Here is a 13,567-nt window from a genome sequence, read left to right as displayed (position 1 = left end):
TGTTCTTTGTTCTAATGAGGTGCTATTGACTAAGTAATAGAGAAGCAGTCTCCATGGGGTCTAACAAATGAAAAACTGTTTCTAAGTAGAGCTTTATGATAAAAGGAACATCCATTGTGGGTAGAGAACATACTGGACAGTGTAAAGTTCAGTTTGAACAACGATTGTAGTGAATGTTTGGCTTATACACCTGGAGAAAAAAAAAATCCTCATCCTCATAAGCCAAAATATTGCAACCGTTTGCGAAACAATATACAGTGTGGGATATATATGTTTTTGTGAGTCAGTGGCAGACGTATACAACCGTACAGGCATTCAATTGCATACATCTCTGGAGCGTGCATTTGATGGACTGTTTCAAGCTGTCTCGTTGAATGAAAGCCACAGACGTGGTGTGAATCTAGCCTTCTTAATGTTTGCTCTTTGTGTTGGCTGACTCCCGGAGAGAAAGGAAAGGACCACTAGTAGCGGTCTGCCAAAAGCGCCCGTGGATACATGAACAAGTCATGCGAGATCGTGGGTGCCTCCTTAGAATTTTTCTGGAGGTAATGGAGAAAGGCCTCATCAGAGTGAAAACCTGCCAGGAAAAGGTGCCTATGTCCCTCCTCTTCTACCTTTCCCTCTGAGGAGGAGATAGTTACAATAAAAACAAACAAAGCAGCTGTGAAAATTCATGATGCCCATCTAACTCGGGTGAAGTTTGAGAAAATGGTAGATAAGAGGAAAGTCTTTCGCTGAACTGAAAAAGCCCTAAAAACCCTTTCCCTCTGCAGATCACCTACACAAGTCTCAGGGGCAGACTCGTAACTCACAGGGACACCCCAGGAGAAGGTACTCTGAAGCGTTCTTCTCAAAGTCTGCATCCGTATAGAAGTCTCGGATGAGAACAGGAATCATACTCTTTGTCCATTCTTGTATAAATCATTGGGAGGCCATTTCAACGGACCAGTGGGTTGTAAATGGGATGAATACCGGCCTGGCACTTCATCTAGAAAAACTTCCTTCTCAGGAAACCCCCTCACTACATCACGCTGCAAAGCCTGTATCCGGTCTTGAGACGGCCATGCCCAGGAAGATCTCCTTAGAGCAGAGGGGAAAAAGTGATGGATAATTCATTTATTTGCCATTAAAAAATTGGACTGCTCAGCACAGGCAGTGGACCTGTCACTAGGTCATATACATTGAACTGGTTTACTGATCTGAATAGCGCTGTCTCCCTGATTCTAGCACTGTTGGTTTTTCTGGACCCCCCCATTCCAGAGATTGATATGTTTCCATGTTTACTTGTATAATATTTACTACTTTTTGGACGCAGCCAGGTCTTCAATGCTGGGAGAGCATGGTGTGTTGCGGTCTGGCATAGCAAGCAGGGCAGCCCGCTCTATGTACTATCATGGTGTTACAAATTGGCTGCTACCAGGCTATATAGGCTGTGCCTCATGATTTACGCATTAGCCCTCCATGTTTTACACACTGCACCCACACTTCATGCATCACTCACGTTCCTGACCCTTTTAGTACTGCCCCCTATATTTTACACTTTATTCACCACTCACTATACTCAGTACTGCCCCCTATATTTCACACACATTATTACCACTTGCACGTTATACACTATTCATTTACTTTTTACTACATATCCCATTCAACACACGCCACTCCCCTCAAGGCAAGTAGGAGTGGCTATTATTATTTAAACGCACCTGTGCACTTTCCTTTAGCGGCATTTTTGACCTGGCTGCGTCCTATTGGGATTATACCTGCCCAATTTGTGAGTATAGCCATTTTTTGTGTTTTTAATCCTATTCTATGTCCCACTTTTTTCTGTGCTATACTAGCACTCTGCCCGGGACTCCGGCTCTGGGGCCTATACTATCGCTCTGCCCGGGACTCCGCTCTAGGGAAGACCCTGACAATACTGTCCATATATAGACAGCGATGTCAGGGAATTCCACAGAGTCCCGTAGCAGAGCCTATACTAGCGGCTCTGTGTCCCGTGGGCCGTAAATGACAGCCTCAGGGGCCGCATGCGGCCCGCGTGCTTGAGACCCCTGTATTAAGGGATCTATATCAAATCCTGTAAAGGAAAGAAAGGCTTTCCAGACCCTTAAATATATTTTAGAGGTAACCTGTTTCCCACTTGCCAATAAAGTGACAGATTCTGAAATACCTCTTTTTATGACTATCATCCTCTCAGTCTCCGCTGTAAGATGCGGCCTGGTGATGTCGGGATGAACTACCGGGACAGGAGATCTGGTCTTTCTGGAAGAATCCATGGTTGGGCTAAAGACCGCTTCCTCAACCATGGGAATCATGGTCTTTTTGAGCCAAAATGGAGTGATTAAGATGACCGAGGTTCTGTCTTCCCTGATCTTTTTTAATACTCTCGGAAGTCAGAGGCGTAGCTAGGTTCTCCTGCACCCGGGGCAAAGATTCAGATTGGTGCCCCCCCCCAACTTATTTCCCGACATCTCTTTCCCCCTCGCCATGTTTGCTTTCTCTACCAATCAATGAGGTGTAATTTTTTTTCACAATTTTTTTTAATGTAACTCGAACATAAAAGCATTTCTACATTTTACAAGCGATATAGTTATATAATGTAATTAACATGAAAATAAAATAAATTAAAGAGGCCACACACAGCCCCCTGTAGATAGTGCCACACACAGCCCCTCTCTTGTAGATAGTGCCACACACATCCCCCTTGTAGATAGCGCACACACAGCCCCCCTTGTAAATAGCGCACACACAGCCCCCTTGTAGATAGTGCCACACACAGCCCGCTTCCCCCCTTTTAGATAGCAGCACACTCCCCCCCCCTTGTAGATAGTGCCACACACAGCCCGCTGCCCCTTTGTAAATACGCCACACTTCTCCCCTTTCAAATAGTGCCACATCACCCCCCTTTTACATAGTGCCACACTCCCCCCCTTGTACTTAGCGCCACACTGTAAACAGAGCGGTAGCAGGCAGCGGCGGAGTTCCTTCTGACTAGGGTTGGTGACAGCTAGGGCCGGCCTTTGCTTGGATGGCGCCTTGTGCGTGACTCTCTATTGCCACCCCCTACACAAACCAAAAATTAACCACATATATTGACACGCTGGAACATATATACTGTACATACATAAAGACATATTTAGACATACAGGCAAATATACATACACATTCTGGAATACATACATACAGGTAAATATATAGACGTACAAACACATATACACACAAACACTAGCAGATAAATACACAGACAGGGACATATACAAATACATAAAAGGCACAAATATACAAGCAAAAAGACACATTCACAAACAGACCCATATATACCCAGTACAGATATTGTTGTAGATTTCACGTGCAGCCCTAAGTAACACCTCTGATAACACAATGATAACTCTGAGTACAGATAATGTAGTAGTGTAAGGCTGGATTCACACGAGCATGTTCGGTCCGTAATGGACGGAACATATTTCAGCCGCAAGTCCCAGACCGAACACACTGCAGGGAGCCGGGCTCCTAGCATCATAGTTACGTACGACGCTAGGAGTCCCTGCCTTTCCGTGGAACTACTGTCCCGTACTGAAACATGATTACAGTACGGGACAGTTGTCCCGCAGTGAGGCAGGGACTCCTAGCGTCGTACGTAACTATGATGCTAGGAGCCCGGCTCCCTGCAGTGTGTTCGGTCCGGGACTTGCGGCCGAAATACGTTCCGTCCATTACGGACCGAACATGCTCGTGTGAATCCAGCCTTACCTGCAGTCCTATGTAACACCACAGATAACACACAGTAATAACTGAGTACAGATAATGTAGTAGATGTTACCTGCAGTCCTATGTAACAACACAGATAACACAGTGATAACACTCTGAGTACATGTATTGTTGTAGATTTCACGTGCAGTCCTATGTAACACCACAATTAACACAGTAATAACTGAGTACAGAAAATGTAGTAGTGTTACCTGCAGTCATATGTAACAACACAGATAACACAGTGATAACTCTCTGAGTACATATATTGTTGTAGATTTCACGTGCAGTCCTATGTAACACCACAGATAACACACAGTAATAACTCAGTACAGATAATATAGTAGTGTTGCCTGCAGTCCTATGTAACACCACAGATAATGTAGATGTAACCTGCAGTCCTATGTAACACCACAGATAACACAGTGATAACTTTCTGAGTCCAGATAATGCAGTAGATGTAAGAGACAAACACATGCAGAGACACACACACACACACAATCACATACACTGTAACATACACACATATAAACACAGATACATACTGTATACACACTACACACACACATATACACACAGACACTCACCATGTCTCCTTGCTGACAGGATCACAGGTTTCTTTCAGGACGGGCTGTGGGCGGAGCTTCCTCCTCTGCTTCTCGGCTGTTATTTACTCCGTGTGTGTAACAGCAGAGCACAGAGCCCAGTGGCGCCCCCTACACGCTGGGAGGGTGCAGCACGGGAGTGGACCAGTCCAGTTCCCTGACCTGAGTCATCGTCATCTGACCTCATGTCACTGACGTGAGGTCAGGTGACAGGTAAAGTGACTGGACTGGTCCACTCCCCGGCCGTCACAGACCCCAGTCAGAGCGCCGCTGCGTGATTTCCTGGCTCTTCCTAAAGCTGCTGCAGGTGTCCGACATACAGGGCGCCTATCAGCAGCAATCAGCTGCTCTGCGGCGCCCCCCCTTCCCTACTACCTAGTTGGGCTTGGGGCACATGCCCCGCCTGCCCCCCCCCAAGCTACGCCCCTGCGGAAGTAGACAAAGGGGGGAAAAAGGCATAACCCTGTTTCTGACTCCAACACCGGGAGAGAGCATCTACTGCTACTGGTTATTTCCTGGGGTCTAGTGAGAAGAATCTGGGCACTTTCCTGTTCTCCCTGGTAGCAAACAGATCTATGGAAGGATCCCCCCACCCGGCCACAATCATCCACAAGACTTCCTAGTTTAGGAACCATTCTGATTGTAGCAACTGTTTTCTGCTCAAAAAGTCTGCTACCTGGTTGTCCCTTCCCCTTAGATGGACAGCTGAAAGGGACAATAGATAAAGCTCGGCTAGGGAAGAAATCTCTGTGGCTAAATTCATCAGAGGTCCTGATCTTGTACCTCCCTGATGATTTATGTATGCCACTGTAGTTGTGTTGTCTGAAAGAATCTATACCTTCTTTCCTGAAAGCATAGGAATGGTGCCTTTTATAGCCTGAAGTACTGCCCCCAGTTCCCTGTAGTTGGAAGGTTTTATGGAGGTTTGAGGATCATACTGACCCTGAAGGTAGAAGGAATGGCCAAGACTTCCGGTTCCGGCGCTGGCGATGCAGGACGCGAGTGACTGAGCTCTCGCTCCCGTCCAGTCTGTTTGCTCGCAATAGTCGCTTCGGCGACGACAATCAGCGGTGAAGCCGCCAGCCCTGCACACGGAAATATACCCGGTGGTGCCTGTATGGACAGGTACCTCCTCAGAAGCGCGCAGAAGCCTGCCATGGAAGATTTAGACTCAGCCGCGGCCGTGGTAAAGGGAGGTAAGATGGCGGCGCTTCCCGCCACTGCGACCCTGCTATACACACAGGAAGATGAGCTGCAGCACCATCAGTCCCAGCTTTCAAGCCCGGCAGATCACATAATGCCCTCTCATCCTGCAGCCATTGATTATGTAGCCCTGGCCCATGAAGTAGCCAAACAGATAGCGCCAGAACTGCAAAAGGCGCTGGAAAAAACGGTGCAAGATTCCCTAAACCGCGTGCAGGCGGAGCTGGCACAAGTCAATACAAGAGCTGATGAGTTAGAACAGCATATGACGCTGCTGGAAGATGAAAATGAGCGTCTGCAATCCAAACTGAAAGGGGTGCTGTCTGTTACTACGCAGTTGGGTGACAAGGTGGAGGATCTGGAAAACCGCTCCAGGAGGAGCAACCTGCGACTGGTGGGGCTGAAGGAAGCGGTGATATCTTCTGATTTACAGCGATTATGCGAGAGGACACTGCCGGCAGCTTTAGGTCTTCCCCGTCCTTGCCGGGTGGAAAGGGCGCACAGAGTGGGGCCGGACCCCAGAAACCTCCCAGCACCAGATGACCACAGTTCGCCTCGTCCCAGACAAGTAATCTTTAAGCTGTTGGATTACAATGACAAGGTGGCACACTCATGAAAGCTTTCCGCAGCAGATCGCGTCCTTTGGAAATAATGGGCATGAAAGTGTTACTTTTTGAGGATTTCTCTGCGGAGGTTGCAAAACGAAGGCGGGCTTTCAGCAAGATCTGCACCGCGCTGTTCCAAGCGAAAATACGCTTTAACCTGCAGTACCCAGCCATTTTACGGGTGTTCCAAGAGAACGGGCGGAACAAGGTCTTCACCACGCCACAGGAAGCGGAGGAAGCACTTACAGAGCTTTGCAGGCACAGACCCCAGCAAGAGGAGCGTCACAGTCCAGCATCCAGTCCAAACCGCAAGTCAAGTGAAGCCAAACGGAACCGACAAAGTATGGAGCGAACCTGGGCAGAAGCTTTAATGCCCACACAAGGAAGATCCCGGGGAGGTCGAGCCGGAAATGGAGGGGACTCTCCGAAGCCGCAGAGGCGAACGCGGGACCGCACCCGATCTACGTCTCCTGATTGACGGACGAAGTTATTTTCAGCACCATTTTATTTAAGCTGATGTGATGATGATTTTGTGGACGCTGTAGACCAATTGCAGATTCCGACCGGATACAGATAAGTTTGCAGATAATTTGAAAGTTTTGAGGGCGATATTGGGCGGTATTATACGGCACTCTGTATCGGTCAACGGCTGACCTAATGTTATAATGTTACAATGTTGAAATGTATGCATTTGTGGTACTTCCCTGCATTCTCGCCACAGGGGACTAGTGAGGGAATTAGATCAGGTTCTGAGATTTTTCCTTGTGGGCGGGATCGACCGGGAATGATACGATGCCTCCCCTACGCAAGTGAATAGTTATATCTGCCACAGATGGCATACTGGGGGAAGTTGCGGTAGGAGATCTGTGAAAAGGAGGCAGGGAAACCTAGAGGAGGTACAAGATATATGTGGTTATGTGAAGTTATAATCCAAACGGTCTCTAGGTTGCTAAACCGATGATATAAAAATGTATAAATGTGTGCACAGGCGACAAAAGGGTAATGAGGTGCTAAGGGCAGGTGCTGCTTCCTCATTGAAGGAGACATATATACAGGCTGGGGGGGAGGGGGAGGGAGGGACGTGTTTTGACACAACAGAAAAAAGTTAAGTCACTTACACCAGTGGGTATTAAGGGGCTGATAACCCTTGCCGTGGGTGATTTTATGGTTTTGTTAGTTAAGGACCGGATGGCCTTGACATGGAGTTTGGTTCTGGTTTATAAACCGGGTTTTGGTTATGTTATTAATGTTCATACATGGCTCTTGGAAAAAGGTGGATCTGACTCCCCGATCCTATCACGACTTTTAGGCATTTTAGCTCATCTTATGCACGGCCCAATAATATGAAAATAGTATCTTGGAACGTTAAAGGGCTGAGATCCCCACAGAAACGGACCAAACTTTTGCGACACATGAAACGATTGCACCCAGATGTGGCCCTATTACAGGAAACTCACCTTACCGAGCCAGAGTTTAAGTATTTGCAAAAATTCTGGGTGGGTCAGGTTTTTGGCTCGCCGGCAAGGGAAGGTAAGGCGGGAGTTATAATTTTGGTGCATAAAAATTTTGCGTTTACGCTGGTGTCCCAGGAACGGGATGACGAGGGCCGTTGGATCCATCTAGTGATGGAGCATGCAGGGGAAACTATCAGTATTAATAATGTGTATGGTCCAAATACGGTTAACACAGGTTTTTTTGGTCATTTGGAAGCCCAACTCCAGCAGGATCGCACTAGGTTTCTGATTCTGGGGGGAGACCTTAACACTGTGAGGTCTTCAAGGGAAGATAGGAGCGCAGGGAATAGTTCGCAGAGAAATAGAGATAGGATCTTGCCCGAATTTTTAAGACACACGGCCCTAATAGATGCGTGGAGGAGTCTACACCCAGATGCGCGGAAATATACACATTTCTCCCATGTTCATCAGTCATGGTCGCGTATTGATTATTTGCTAGTTAATGACGCATTATCGCGACGATTACGTGAAGCGGCGATTGAAGATCTAGTTATTTCGGACCATGCCCCGGTTACCATTACTTTGGCTGACACAGTAGCTAGAGGAACGGATTTTATCTGGAGGTTTCCCGCCTTTCTGGCAAAGGATGAGGACTTTATACAGAAGCTTAAGGGGTGGTGGATGGAATTTGATGGGGATAATGTATCGCATCATTCGGAACCGTCATTGTATTGGCATACAGCCAAAGCGGTAATAAGGGGGAAAGTTATGCAATTTATGTTTAATCTTAAACGCATGACGACCGAAGGATACAAGGCAGCGAGCGACAGATTACGATGTAAATACACAACATTTCTACACTCTCCATCACCGACATTGGGGTAGAAATGGAGGGAAGCCAAGCAACAGTTTGATCAGTGGTTAGACAAAAGAGAGAGTATTTACCGATCCCAATATGATGCCGATCTAATGCGTTTCGGCAATAAAGCGGGCAAATTATTAGCGCGATTAGCGAAGGGGAGGTATACACCGTCACACATTCCAACACTTAACGAATCTAACGGAACTTCTACCTCAGACCCCAAAAAAATCAACACCATACTAAGTAAATACTACCAAGCCCTTTACTCAGAAACACCCATAGATCTCCAAAAAGGGAGGGAATTTTTGGAGAAGGTGAAGCTGCCAGGGCTCACTCAGGAGCAGAACGGTCACTTGAGTGCAGATATAACACATTAGAGGAAGTTCGAAGCGCCATTAAGGCCTTATCTAACGGAAAGGCCCCGGGTCCGGATGGATTCACAGGAGAGTTTTTTAAATCTCTGAGAGAAGAAATCAGCCCTACCTTGGTGGCATATTATAATATTTTACTAAGGACGGGAGCTTTACCAGCAGAGGCCAGGGTAGCGCACATAAAGGTGTTACCCAAGAAGGGGAAGAATCCTCTTGACCCGGGATCGTACTGTCCCATTTCACTGATAGATCAAGATCAGAAATTGCTCACATAAATTTTGGCCAATCAGCTGGCTATGTATTTACCCACACTGGTGGGAAAATCTCAAGTAGGATTTGTAAAGGGCAGGGCAGCAGTGACGAATCTACGCAAAGTGTTGACGGTGCTAGAAACAGTCAGGCATGATCCCCAGCCAGGTACCAGGCCGGTACTACTAGCGTTAGACGCAGAGAAAGCCTTTGATAACATACAATGGGAATGGCTGGGGATGGTGCTGGACAAAATGAACGTTCAGGGAGACTTTCGGGTCTTCCTGAAGGGTGTCTACAATAGCCCGCAGGCACGTGTCCACTCCTCAGGGTTCCTGTCGGATCCCTTCCAATTACATAAAGGAACACGACAGGGTTGTCCCCTGTCGCCCCTGTTATTCAACCTCGCATTGGAACCTATGGCTAGATTTCTGGAGGAATCGGATATGTTCAGAGGCATTCAAGTAGGGTCTCGGGCAGTGAAGTTAGCCCTGTTCGTCGATGACGTTATACTTTTTATGTCAAATCCTCAGGAGCATTTAAGGGCGGTTTTTCAATTTTTGCAGGAATTTGGGCAATGCTCGGGATATAAAGTCAATCTAGCTAAAAGCGAACTGCTGGAGTTGGGCAGGCCATTACCTAAGACCTTTTGGCAATCCTTGGGGTGTGGGATATCCCCGGTTGAACATTGCATTACTTATTTGGGTATCAGAATAGGGAGGGTGCCGGACACCCTGTATGGCCTAAATTATCCCCCGTTAATTAAAAAAATACAAGCGGAACTCACTAGATGGGGCCAATTGCCGTTGTCCCTCCTGGGAAGGTGCCACCTGATTAAGATGGTTCGTTTCCCCAGATTGCTATACCACTTTCAAACAATCCCTCTCTTGTTGAAGCATGTGGATGTCTCTAAACTGACGGCCTCATTCACTAAATTTATATGGGCAGGAAAAAGACCTCGCATTGCACTTACCAAGCTCATGATGGGCAAACAAGAAGGGGGTGTGAACTTTCCGAATGTCAGGGGTTATAACGAGGCCTGACTCTTTCGTCATGTAGTAGATTGGCTTCATGAAACGAGTAATTATTCCAACTTAGAACTGGAGGGGGAGTACGCCTCACCCTGGAACCTGAAAGCTTTATTACATTGTAGAGTTGCTTCTCTTCCGTGCCGTCTCAAAACCTCCATTGTATTGAGAGATACAGTCCTAGCTTGGAAAGTGGTACGTAAGCAGTTTGGGTTACCTCACCTAGTTTCGAAATATATGCCGTTGAGCGGACACCCGGAATTTTTACCGGGAGTAGGCAAGGGGGACGGATTTGCCTCATGGGGGAGGGTAGGCATTGACAATGCAGGGGATCTTATGCACATAGAGGAAAGGAGGTGGTTAACTGGGGAGGAAATTACCACCAAACTCAGACCCATAGCAGGTAGGGTCAATTTTTTACAAATACTTCAGGTACGAGCATTTTGCACCTCCAGGCTCAGGGACTTGAGTAAGGAAGCTACCTCGCACACTTTAGATGAGGTCATAGGTCCAACAACTGGGCGGGTGACCATTTCAGGGTTGTATAGAGCACTGAGAGATGGTTTTGTACGTCCGCAATCAAGGATTAGTTTTAAAAACTGGGAACGTTGGACCCAAGATCCAGATATAGGAGAGATCATACTGGGGGGCTGGGAGACGGTACGGAAGAGTATTATAAATGAAAGCTGGAGGGAAACCTATTTTAAGTTGATGCATTCAGCTATATATGGCTTCAATATTTTGCCTTCACAATCCTTCCCTGACCGCATTACGTACTGTCCCAAGTGCAATGCGCCTCTGACGAATTTATGGCATGGAGTGTGGGGGTGCGTGCATACGAAATGATTTTGGGGGATGGTACAAAAATATATTGAGGATCATTGGAAAGTGAACCTCCCGATGACACCTCAAGCGCTACTATTCCATCAGGCGCGGCCGCCGGAGGAAGAGGGTGTTCGAGGAGTGAGATCACCTCCAGTGCTGGTGCACACGATTTTACTGGTAGCCTTGAGATGCCTGCTGAGTAAATGGTCGGAAACAGACACACCGGGGTTAGAATTGATTGTGTCACGGCTGAAACAGTTATTAGTTCTTGAGAGGGTGGAGGTGGAAAGGCGGAAGGAAACGGGAACCAAGAAGCTATTTGATAAGTGGCAAATATTCATAGAAACGCAATGTACAGCAGCCGAAATAGCAGAAATTGTTAAGCCTTTCCAGCACACAAAGTGGTACTGCACACAGCTCTTGGCAGGCACTTTAGGGGGGTTGCAAATTTGACCGAGTGGGGGGATAAATGATAAGTGGATACTCAGTGATGACCTAGATCGTGTCGGGGTTGGGGGAAGTCATGTTTTCGGTCCATTTGAAGATCGTCACTTATGCCATGTTTATATGTTTATATGTTATGTTGAATTTAATTCAAAGTTAATTCAATGTCAGCGGAGTGCTGCGCACTCATGATGTAATTTTTACGTGAAATGTTTGTAAGAAAATGTGAAAACTGACAATAAAAAAGATATTTAAAAAAAAAAAAGAAGGAATGGCCATGGGCTCCCCACCCCCGAGGACTGACATGTATTTCTATGATCATGGTTGGAAACATTTCACATGAAACACCATTCCTGAGATTTTCTACATTCATCCACCACCTGAGAGAGAGAGTCTGGCTACTGAGGAAAGGTGTAGGGACTGATCTAGGGAGAATTTTCTCTTGTCCCATATCTCCAATATGGTTCCCTGCAGAGGTCTGGACCTTAACTGTGCCCACATCATGGCCGGGATACAGGAGGTTAGAAGACCCAGGACGGACATAGCCCTTCTGAAATAAGTTAGGTGATCCAAAAAGAGGTCCTCTCTATCAAAGGCTGGATCTTTTCCTCAGGGAGAAAAGACATTTGTTTGGATGAGTCTAAGAGGATTTCCCAAAAAATGCATCTGTTGGACGGTGTTAAATTTGACTTGTTTATGTTCCATCCTGGATCTATTAACCCCTTCCCGAAATCCACAGTGTATATATATATACGGCACTGTCGGGCAGGGGTTCCCTAAAAGCATAGCACTGATACGTCGCAGTGATAGTGCGGGCTCCAACCGATTAACCCCTCACATGCTATGCTCAATAGAGATCGCACCATCTGAGGGGTTTTTAGCCACCGGTACCCCAGTAACGTGATCGCTGGGTTGCCAGTGGCTGCAGTGGCAACCGGAGGCCTAATGCTGGCTTCCCGGTCTGCCAGCTGTTGAAGCCTCTTATTCCCCGCTTGCAGGTGGGGCCTAAAAAGCTTCCGGTACCGACGGCAAGATGGTGCTGGCTCAGCTTCCGGCGGTGGGTGTCCACTGTATGTTACAGCGGAAACTCTGCTGTAACGGCAGGAACCAGAGCTGCCTGCCATTAACCCCTTAGATACAGCGATCACTGCACCTTAGTGGTTTAGTAACGTCTATGGCCACGGCCCGTCGTTCTGACTTACCCCTCGACGGCCGTGGCCATCCGAGTTGCTTGCAGGGTCGTCCTCCTGTGAGGCGCCGGCACTCACTTCCGGACATCGAGACTCCGGAGGGCACGTGCACGGCCATAAAGGGCCAGTGCACGCATAATTGCAGGAAGTCTGCAATCTAGTCCAGACTGCTCTGGGCTATAAAAGGGGCTCTGCCCTCTTGTTCCTTGCCAGGGGGTTGTTTGTTACCCAAAGTTTGTGGTGCTAATGGTCCCCTAGTGTCTTCCAGCTCCCTATCCTGATCTAATGCCGTGCTGAGCTGTTGCTGTGTTGTGCTGCGTTCCACGCCTGTTCTGCTACGCCACGCCTGACGCCTACCTGCGGCCTGGTCCCAGCCGTGCCTGCCTTGCTACTGTCTAAATTGCCTCAGGTATCCTCTCTGAACTATAGACTCTGTACTTTACCTGTTTGGCCAGCTGCCATCCCGCTACCTGGTACGGCCCAGTGGATCCACACCCCACTTTGTGACAGTACGCTCTGGCCATGGACTCCTCTCGGCAATTCAAAGGGCATGTCACCCTCCCAAGCCATGCAGGCGGACCTGCAGGATCTCCGAGCTAGACAGGATCAACTTCTTGTGGCAGTGGACTCCATGGCACAGCTGCTAGGGACGCTAGCTGCTTCTCTTCCTGCCTCTATGCAAGCTCCTCAAATCGAACCTCCTGCTACACCTCCTGACAGTTTCGGCTCGGATCCTCGGTTCTCGCTGCCATTACCTTCTCGGTTCTATGGAGACGCCAGCACATGTCGGCGGTTTCTGAACCAATGCTACATCCATTTTACCCTGCACGCCCGAGCATTTTCGTCGGACGGAACCAAGCTCGCCTTCATCGTGTCTCTACTTTCCGGCAAGGCCCTGGCATGGGCAAACCCTATCTTCGAACGTCAGGGACCTGAGACCCAAGACTTCCAGGGGTTCGTGCAGTTATTCCGGACAGTTTTTGA

The sequence above is a fragment of the Rhinoderma darwinii genome, chromosome 7, assembly GCF_050947455.1.
Source record: "Rhinoderma darwinii isolate aRhiDar2 chromosome 7, aRhiDar2.hap1, whole genome shotgun sequence".
Taxonomy (NCBI): Eukaryota; Metazoa; Chordata; class Amphibia; order Anura; family Rhinodermatidae; genus Rhinoderma; species Rhinoderma darwinii.
This window is presented reverse-complemented; position numbering follows the sequence as displayed.